Source organism: Pantherophis guttatus, chromosome 6, assembly GCF_059756535.1.
Source record: "Pantherophis guttatus breed Tessera chromosome 6, ASM5975653v1, whole genome shotgun sequence".
Taxonomy (NCBI): Eukaryota; Metazoa; Chordata; class Lepidosauria; order Squamata; family Colubridae; genus Pantherophis; species Pantherophis guttatus.
The window spans coordinates 103,868,114-103,878,657 of NC_142068.1; the positions used below are offsets into that span (position 1 = coordinate 103,868,114).

The 10,544-nt window shown below is 41.8% G+C and overlaps 1 pseudogene; it reads right to left on the reverse strand.

Moving 5' to 3' along the window:
- Positions 1–488: 488 nt before the first annotated feature.
- On the reverse strand, positions 489–3,413 carry LOC117667817 (small ribosomal subunit protein eS1 pseudogene; annotated as a pseudogene).
- Between the last annotated feature and the right edge of the window lie 7,131 nt (positions 3,414–10,544).

Sequence of the window (10,544 nt, forward strand, 5' to 3'; positions counted from 1 at the left end):
TCCCAAAAGGTTTCCTCACAAACCATTACACTTCCTAAATAGATGATAGGAAAGGTGGTCATAAAATGTACGTGATATTTATATGTTAATCTCACATTATTCTTACATTTCCTAAATATATTATGAAGATAGTGCTGATATAAATTGATCTCAGAAAATAGTAACAAACAATTTTGTGATGTGATTAGAAACCTATTAAGTGAGGAGCGGATGGTATGATACTTAAGTGGATAAAAACTGTCTTTAAAATGATGCTAATATAACAGTACTATATAATTTTTAGTCTTTTTAATCTTACTCATCAAATTGGGTAGTTATGAACAACAATTTGTCCTAAGTCATCAATTTTGTCAATATATTAGAAATAATAAATCTCTGTGATGCAAGATTTGATGAAAGATTTAGAAGAATTTTAGGCAAATATAATTTGATCCAGAAAAATATTTATGATTTCCTCCTAGAAAGAAATGGATGAGTAAAAAGCAGGGTTTTTTTTTTAGATGAAGTCTTTTATTTTGTATCTGATTTTAAACAGATTCTTGCACAGGGGGCTCATATCCATCAGCTCCTTCTACTTTGGTTTCATCACCAGATGGTTTTCCAGCACCACCATCTTCCCCGTCCAGTTCCTTCCATTTGCCCAATTCAAACTTGGGCTTCTTCAGCATTTTGACTTTGCGAATATAGACATCATGAAGGGGGTAGGTTGATTGACGTGCCTTTTCTATTTCTTTACCAATGCCGTCTGGAATTAGTTTATTGACAACTTATTTCAAGTCATTTGTTTGTACTTCACGTGTCATGATTTCCATCATTGTTTTTGCGGATTTGGCGGACCTGCTGGTGCTGAGCATAGGAAGTCTTGCGAATCTAGTTGGTTCTTTTCTGGGTGAAGCCAACACAGAAAAGGCATAGAAGATACCCATCTGTCGTTTTGACATCGATGTGGGCTTCAATCATAGTCTGCCATTTCTTAACCATTGGACACATTTTATCCCGTGTGAGATCCATGCCATGAAAGTTTGTCAGGCAGTTTTCCCCCTGGACGTCCTCTGTAATTGTCTTGAATTTACAGAAGGCAACTTCATCATTCTGTAGGTCAGCAAGGCTTACTTCAAATTCATGGCCTTTCAGTCCATCAGAGGCAATTTTTGTTCCCTGAGTCCTGGTAACTAATGTCTTTCCAATGTTTCGAATATTGAACATTGCCAGAGCCTTGACATCATACCAATCCTTCTTTGAGAAGGGGTCCACCACTTTCTTCTTGGTGCCTTTCTTGCCTCCTTTCCTGCACCGGGAACCAAAGAGGCCATAAACCAAGTAAAAAGCAGCTTTTAGGAGTTGATAAACTGTGGGAACTGTGGGAAGTACACCCCAAAAGGACAGTGCCAGAAACCTCAGAAAACAGTGCCAAGAGATTCAAGCCAGCCCTTCCCCCTTTAAGAAAACCAAGAAGCACCAGCTGAAAGGAAAACTCAGAGCAGCCCTGCTAACAGCTGTTACAAAACTAACACTTAAGTAGAGCCATTAAGATAAGGGGAATCAGGCTAAAAATAAACTCTCCAAGGTAAACCGAAACTCCCTCTTCCTGCCCCCTGACAGGATTAACCCTTGGGACAAGATAACTCAAAGGTCCAGGAACAGGATTAACCAGAAAAACAGGAAAACAAAACCCAAGACAATCAGAAGCACAACATCAAGCTGCAGGACCTTCAAAGGGGAACTAAACATAAAAGGCTAAGATTCACACTTCCAAGCTGCTTGCAAGCCAGGAACCCTCGAGCTGTCTCACTTCTGCTTCTTGCCTTCCTACAATAAAGGAATTCTGCTTTCTGGCAGCTGCTTCTGAATCCATTTCTTCTCAGCATCTGAGGCCATGTCCCAGCTGGGGAATGAACTCAGGAATTTTCTTTCAACAGAAAATTAATGATACACTGGATGAAGGATTATGCATAGCTTGACAAGGATATATAAGGGGCAGTTTGGCTTGATGGCTAAGGCTAGAAAGCAAGAGCTGTGAGTTCAAGTTCTACCTTGCTCATAGAAGGAAGTTGGGCAACTGTGGGCCAGTCACTCTCTCTCAGCCCAACTCACCTCACAGGGTTGTGCTTGTAGTGGGGAAAATGAACACAACTAGTCCTTGGTACTCAGTCTGGGACCTTACTCCTATTTTACTCCTCTGGAAAGAGTGCAATCCAAATTCCTAGGAACCATATTTCAGGTAGCGTCCTGCGCCCCAAATGTAGCACTAAGGAGAGAGGCAGGACTAGCCAAAGTAAAAACTGGTGCATAGATTTACATTTTTGCACCTTGGTTAAAACTCTTTTCCCTTAGAGATTTGAGTTCTTTCCTTACAGTTTTGAATCAGGATAGTTGAGGGCCATCTTACAAAAACTCCGGTATCTTGGCTTCTCCAGAGAAGGGGGATCAAATGATGGGGGATGAGTTAGTGCATTTAGTGAACTCAAACAAGGGATCAAGGATCTGGAAATCCTACAAGATTGGGCTGCTCTTCCCATAAATGTTTCTTTGAGCAGTCAAACTTCCCCTTTTAAAGCAGCGAGATATTTATATTGAATAACCACGACAAAAATAAGACTAAGGGCATTCATTTTAGCATGCTACAACACAGTTCCCACAGCAGTCTTAGAGGGCCGATAAAAAGAAATATTGCATGAGCAACATTTCTATGACCCTATGGACAAGGGGCCACTGGAACTGCAGCTCATGGTCTCCTCCTATGCTGCATCTTCTATCAGGAACTCACGGACTCATTTTATAATGCCTCTCCTCTCCTAATAAAATATCCGGGAAATACTGAGGTTGTTATGTGCAACTGCAATTATCAGATGAGTCCCAAGCAGTTTCTCTGAATGGGGCTAAATTCTGTTCTGCTGTACGCAAAATTAGGCAGACTCTAACTGCCCATTGACTATCTTTTATTTTTATTTTTCTTTATTATTACTTTGAATGTTTCTATTTGCAATGCTGGTCTGTGACAGTAATAAAAATTGATTGATTAAAGGAGGAAGCTGTGTTGGATTCATTTGCCATCTTGAATTATTTGTAAATAAATAAATACGTGTTTATGAAAATGATCCCAAAATCGTACTTGACTATAAATTGAAAGTGAGTCTTGAGAAAAGAAAAGGAGAAGATTATGAGAGCAGCTTCTCCAAATTAACAAAATCTCTCAGTTGGACAAGGGAGGATACAACACTCTTCCCACAACTGAAAGAGGTTAGACAGAAACTTCAGATCTGCTCACTGTTATTCTGCAGTGTCAGACAGGAGCAATTAGATGGTCCACATCTGCAGCATAAGAAGGTTGAGATGGTTCCCCTCCTCCTCAAGATTCCTCCTCCAAAGGGACTAAGATTAATGGATCCATATCGGGACCCCATACCTGCCATGGTTGCAGCCTTGGCGCCCCCAACATCTCTTCACCCTCCTTCCTTCTCCTCCTCAGTCTGGAGGAATAGGCAGCATTCAAGGCCTGGGCCAGAGTCTTCATCATACTGTAATCTTGGTAGTCATTTCTGATCTGGATCTTGTTTGTTTTCTCTTGGGTCCCCAGTGGAGCTTTCTGGGTGCATCTTCTCCGGCCTTTGACAGAAAAGACATGCTTTGAAAGAGAACAGTGGAAATAGTGACTTTGAAACTGGCGTTCCAGAAAGAAATAGGGTTCAAAGGCATCATCCATTGGCCTTTTTTTAGACAGAAAACCAAATGTCCAAATACTATGAATGTATTTGTAAAGTCTGTGCTTGTTTATTCTGTATAATGCAAAACTTGTGAGGATCCAGACTTTCCCCTCAATGGGTCCTGGCAAACGCATAATTGTTAAATGGAAAGGAAGAATTATGTATATAATGGAAACAAATTCTATGAAGTGAACAAAGACGTTGACTTGTCTCCACTTAGAGAGGGCCTCCCTAAAGGGTGCTGTATATCCAGTTGTTGAGAATCGTTGAGATATAACCACACAAATTCCATTCCTGACAAGCATAGGAGTTAAAGTCCTCATGAAATTCTCTCCCTTCTCTGTGTCTGAAGCAAAGAGGCCAATCAAAGTCCATCTGAAATGGAGCAGCAGTTGGACAATTGCTGGGTACTGGATCCCTTCTTTGGGGAACATCCAGTAGAAAAAGGGGAATTGACTTTTATCACTCAGGGCCTCTGAAGCAATTCTAGAACTGAACTAAAAACAGTAATGAAGAATGTTTTATTATAATGTGGTCAGATCAACTCCAAAATATTAGTTATTGACAAATTCACCATCGTTCTGATAAACATATTAGTTTGTTCCTTAGTTAATGTTTACAATATTGAAGACAAAACATTAATGAGACAGTATATAAAAATGGAAAGCAAAAAACAAATTAAGTAAAATAATAATAATAAATGCAATAAACATTTCTGTATCACTCCTACAATTTACTGCAATTATATTAAAATTTGCAAATGTCAGATATAGGGTTTAGATCTAAAAAAGGCCCTTATTATGTCATTTTTGAGGGCTGCACCATCTTTTTCTGCTTCTATATTCCAGAATTTTTGTGGAATAATCTTTTTAGCTTTCTCCAGTTGTACAAGAGAAAGGGAGACCACAATTCCTAATACAAATGATCAGTTGTACAATCCAAGAAGTCTTTCAATGAAAATTTGTCTGTTTTAAGAGACACAATTTTAGGAGTCTGCCAGTTTCAATAGCCCTAATTTTAAACCAATAATTATATACCTTGAATTTATACAAAGCAGAAATCGGGTAAATTCACAATTCATCTCTGAGGGCAGCAGCTAAAGTCCTTTTCTCCACTCCAAAGATTCTCCTCAGATGCTGCGATTGAGTTTTTCTGATAGTGGCATTGTCAGGCATTGTCAGGGTGTTACTTGGAACCTGACAGCATTTATTAAATGCCAAACATCAGCTTGATATAAAAATCCATGGGTTACATTGGCCTCACATTCTTTACTAATTGGAGATATGGAAGCTGGAGACTTATGATTTTTTAATTTTAACACTACTTTCACTCTTGTCCGGGCTCTAAATGGGCTCCTTTGATGATGAGGGATCCAAGATTCAGTCTCAGAGAAAACTAACCCAGGAAAGGAAAGATGTTACTTGCTCTACTGGATTACCATCAAATAGGCATCTGTGGCTATGATGTTGTTTTCCATTTTGAATTTGTTTTATTAATAATCACACAATTACTATGACAGTAAGCTCCATGTTTTCTTAACAGGCTATACAATCCAAATTATGAGAATAATAATATCTGATTATGAGCATAAATTGGGGTTCTTTGATATGTATTTATTACCATAGACATGTGTACTTCAAGATCCTTCATTAGTGCAGGGAAGTCATTAATATCTCTACTGAATAACAAGGGTTCAAACATGCATCCTTCCCTTAATCGCTTCGTAAGTAATCGCTCCCTCTTCTCATGGCTCCATTGAGCCCCAACCTCCCTCTCAAAGAAGGGCTTGTGGAAATGGCCAACAGGCTGAGCTCCATTTTAAGGACAATCAATTTCTCCTAAAATATTTATCCTTTCACCGTGCCAAATGCTGCACTAACATCTATAAAGCAACAAACCATGGTTTACACAATGGACATATTTTGTGATGAGATATTTCAAGCCAACATGAATAACATTCGAGTATTAGTTTATGCATTATTTATTATAAAAGTTTATATAACTTTTAAGTCTACCTAAAACCTTCTTGTTCCTCTGCAAGTATCTCACAATTCTTCTACCCTCTCTCAAATTTACCTAAGAGGAATATAACATATATTGTAGCCGCAGCATCTATTAGAATATCTGGCCTGTAATTGCTAGAGACTTTCTTATTCCATATTTTATGTACCTAGACAGGACTATTGCCAACGTGAATCCAGTTGGATAAGGCAGGTATTATTGATACGTGAAAATGAACATGTTAACGGAGGACCTCAAAACCTGGATATTTTTTTCAATAGTTGAATATTCAGTAGAATATCCTCTACAGAGACCTTATGGATCTTCAGGCCTTTAATGGTGAATTTGAATATGAACATAATAGACTAAAACATAGTTGACGTGTTCACCAATATTCTGAAAAACAGCTCTTGAATTCCATGGAGAAGATATTGGATCATATGCTCATCTCCCACCACCCCACTCACTTTACGAGATAGAGAATAACACACACAAACCTGTGGGATTTTGTAAGGTGCTGCTAATGTTGACATCTGAATGGAGATGTCCCTTTTAGCTCCATCAAGAAGAGCCAGGAGGTTCTCCTTCCTTCCACAGCCGTAGTTGGGGACATTGGCTTCTCCAGTGGAGAGCATGTCCAGCAAGGCATCTGAAGTGCCAAATGTGTTCAAATAGTTGTCATGGATATTGTAGCCAAGTGTGAGGTTGTGCAGGAGCTGGGGATTCTTGTTGACCATTTGAATGGCAAAAATCAATTGTAGAACATTACTAATACTATAAGTATTCCTATTGTAAAAACAACGTTCACGTTATTATAGTCAACAGCAACAAATACTTTTTAAAAATATATAATCCTCCACAAGCCTACTGAGCCTGAGGTCAACATTGATCCCAAACCAATGATCAATTATACAAATATGGAAATAGGCTGAGGAGAGGCAACTACAATTATTTCAAGCACCACTTAAACAAAGTTCAATATTCAAGTGATGAATTCAGAACTGAACTTAAAAAGGAAAATAATCTTGATTTCCTTCAGGTTTTTTTTTTTTCAACCTTTGGATTTAAATCTCTTCCACAAAATAAGACAAAAGAGGGAAGCCATGAAAATCAAAATCATTCAGGAAATTAGACCGGTCCTGTGGTATAAAAATAAGTGAAATAAGAAGAAAAGAAGGAGAGAGTTAGAATTAGAAAAAAGGCAACTCCATCACCCTGAGTGACTTACGAATTAGATTGAACAGGGGGAGCCATGTTGAAAGGCAACTTTATATGTGATATTTCTTTTGCAGTTGTGACTATATTAATCAGATGGTCTCCTGGCCTGTAAAAGCTCCATAGTCTTTTTCCATCCTGGTGCTCCAACTTCAGAGGGCATTTCATTCGAAGCTTCCCAGAGACTGGCTGGGACACCAGCAGCATCACAAGCAGAAGCAGGAGGTCCATCATTCATGGGGTGAATCAATCTGCTTCCTGTTTCAGTTCGAAAAATGCAAAGACTCTGAGAAGTGCCTGTGGCTTTCCTGATATAAACAGAGAACCATTCAGTTTCATCTGGAAAGGAGAGAAAGGTACAATCAAGAGCAGAGCCCTTACCTGCCCCAAAACCTATTCCCAGAGAGCTTTTCTCATACAAGATCCTTTGCTTGTGGCTTCAGTCTGATGTCTACACCAAAGTCAAAAACTGGAGAAATAGAATCACAGGTCTCAGAGGCCCAGAGGGTGATAATTACACTGAGAAGCAACTTCTCCTCTTGGGAACCTGAACTTCTCCTGGGCTCCATGTGCCGAGGAGAGGCTGGAGAAAAGCAAGTTTGTGAAAAATTACAGATACACCCTTGGGATCACTGTTCTGCTGTGGTCCTTCCTGTCAGGTCATGTCCAGAAAGTGATGCTGGAGAAGATAGTTCAACACTCAGGGAATTGACTTCTGCTGTCCTTCAACTTGGTCTCTTGTCTCAAGAGATTGCTGGGAAGGTCACCCAGAGTTATGGAGTGTGGTATAACAACAACAACAACAACAACAACAACAACAACAATAATAATAATAATAATAATAATATAATTATTAATAATAATAATAACCCCTCCGAGGAGCTCTACCTTGATGTGGTGGAGGGGCTTGCGTGCTCTACTGATCCTAAGGGCTATGCTGAACAGGTGCAACCATATCAGACAGACCTTAGGTGAAGGGCCAGACAAAATCTGCTCCACAACCCATTCAAATATGGTGAATACAGAAAAAATGAAATTTATGCCGGCTGAACTGTCGCCCGGATTAACAAGGGTTCCGTTGGATGCTATGGCTCCTGGGCATTCTACACAAAATGAGTTACAGGGCTCAACTCCCTCTGCTAGGCAACCAGGGCATGGAGCTGACAAGCTACTGGAAGAAAAACCCCAAAAGCGAAAAATCTGGACCAAGGAAGAAAACACGTCTATTATGAAAGCTTACTATCAGTCTGAGCCAGCAAAACATGGATTTCAAAAAAAGAATGTATCAGATTTGGAAGATGAACCATACGGACTGTGACACCAGTGAACAAAGGTTAATGGACCAACGACGTGTAATCCTAAACCACAAATTTTTCACTACAGAAGAATTAATAGCAATAGAAGAGAAAGCAATTAATGGTCTGAGTACATCAAGAATGATTTCCAGACTCAAAAGCAAACTGAGGAAGAAAGGGAAGAAGAGGATACTGAAATGGATGAAGATAAAGAACAAGGAAGCACTAAAGAACAAACACCAACAGATAATGCTCAATTAGCTGGAAAAATAAAGCACCAAATGGAAGATGCTGAAAGAACACGTTTGCCAAAGCTGAACCAAGTGAACCAGAAAGAATTGAGAAATGTACTAAAAAAGGTCAATGAGGCTGTGCAAACTATTCGAACCACTACATTAGCCGAAACAAACCAACTGATGTATGCAGCAGCCGTCATAACCACCAAAGAACTGGGTGTCAGCACCTCAGCACTGGCATAGAGAGGAGAGATAAGCTCTGAACTTTTGCCTGCTAAATCCCTTTGAAGCCCAGTCGTCATGGAAATGAGGAGGGGGGAGACATTCCTGTGAAATGACGAGACAAGAAGTTTGGAAAGTGACTTGGAAGATAGCCAATGAGAAGCAGAGAATTGGGGATTGGAAAGGGAGGGATTGGGGGGCAAAAGGTCAGTCTTGTCCGCATCGAGTCATGATCCGGTTGCTGTGCTCGAATAAAGAAAAGATTTCCTTAAAGATTGGCAGTTTGGAAATTCATTTATTTTGAGATAGCATCGAAGTCTGACAGACGGACAAGACTCACCACTTTCCAAGCCAAACTCGCAAACCTCCAGCCCTCCAGCTCCCTACCAAATGTTTCGATGGACTGGAGGCAAGGTTCTGAAGCCATGGCAGCAAGCCAGCTCTCTACTGAAAGTCTACTCCAAACGGCTGTGAACCAGCCACCCCTCCCTACTCCAGCCAGCTTGGATGCAACGAGGCCACTCTCTCCCTCAGCAAAGCTGCAACCCCCCCTTCCCCCCCTCCACTGCCACAGAATTACCAAGGACAGACCATCATGCTCCAGCCCAAGAGAAGAAAAAATGAGGAACCTTGGTGGACTTTGCCAAAATCTGCAGAAGCTGAATTCCCCTTTCCAGACGCTAAAGGTAAGGGGAAGCCCCTGAGTGAATTGGGAAGGGCGGATTGGTTATGGGATTGGCAGTAGGCCAGACAGAAAAAAACTTCAACCCTGCCACTCGAAAGCCCATGGAGGAGTTAAAGCAAGATTTTAAATGTGCCGTCAGCCTGGAAGACGGTCCATCCTGCAGGCTCAAAGATAGAAGGAGGCCAGCTGACCCTGTTAAACTAAGTCACCATAGAAGGGGGCCCAGCCCTTCCCCCTCCCACACTAGAAGGAAGGAAAGTCCCAGTTTGCATCCATGGGTTCCTCCCCTGCCCAGCAAGCATACCAGCCTACGTAAGACATCATCCCCCCACCCCCGAATGAGAGATGAGGAAGAAACCCAACGACACCGTAGACAGGCACACAGAGCCCGGCCATGGGAGGATGGGCCACCAAGAGCAGAGCCACCCCAGTTCAGAGGGAAGTTTGATGGGGATCCAGACCAGGTGGCGCAGTTCCTCGACGCAGCTGAGGTCTATATCGAGAGCTATGGGCACCTTTACCCATTCCCCAGAGCCCTGGTCAATGCCATTTCAGAAGGGCTGTAGGGAGAAGCAAAGACTTGGTCATCAGCCCTCTACAAGAATAGGGCCCCCCAACTGCAAGACGCAGATGATTTCTTGCAACTACTGCGGGCGATGTTCGAGGAAGTAGGGGAGGACCCATATGTGGAAGACGAACTCAGAAGCCTAATGCAGAGAGGGAAGCCCATCAAGGAGCACATTCGTGAGTTCCGAAGAGTCATGGGCACTTTGCCTCCCCTACCTGAGCGACTGCTAGTGTATTTTTTCAGAACGAGCCTAGATAAGCGGATTGCTCAAGTGACCGCTTATCAGGACATCCCGAACCGACTCTCCGAATGGTTCTGCGTGGCGATGCAAGTTGAAAGGGGACTGCACGCCAATGACATGATAAAGCAACCAGAGGCCAGGGAGAGATACCAATCGTACCCGAGGCCACAAACCAGACGAGGAACCATGGCACCACAGCCTACCCAAAGGCCTTTTGTTGCGCAGAGCCCAATGAGATGATACAGATGTGGAGGAATGGGCCATCTAGCAGCAGCCTGTGGAACCCCGGGCCTGAGGCCAAACCCTCAGCCAAAGGCACGACGAGAACGGGGCCCCAAGCGAGCCACCGATGCGCCGCGAAGTCTCCTCCCCGGCAC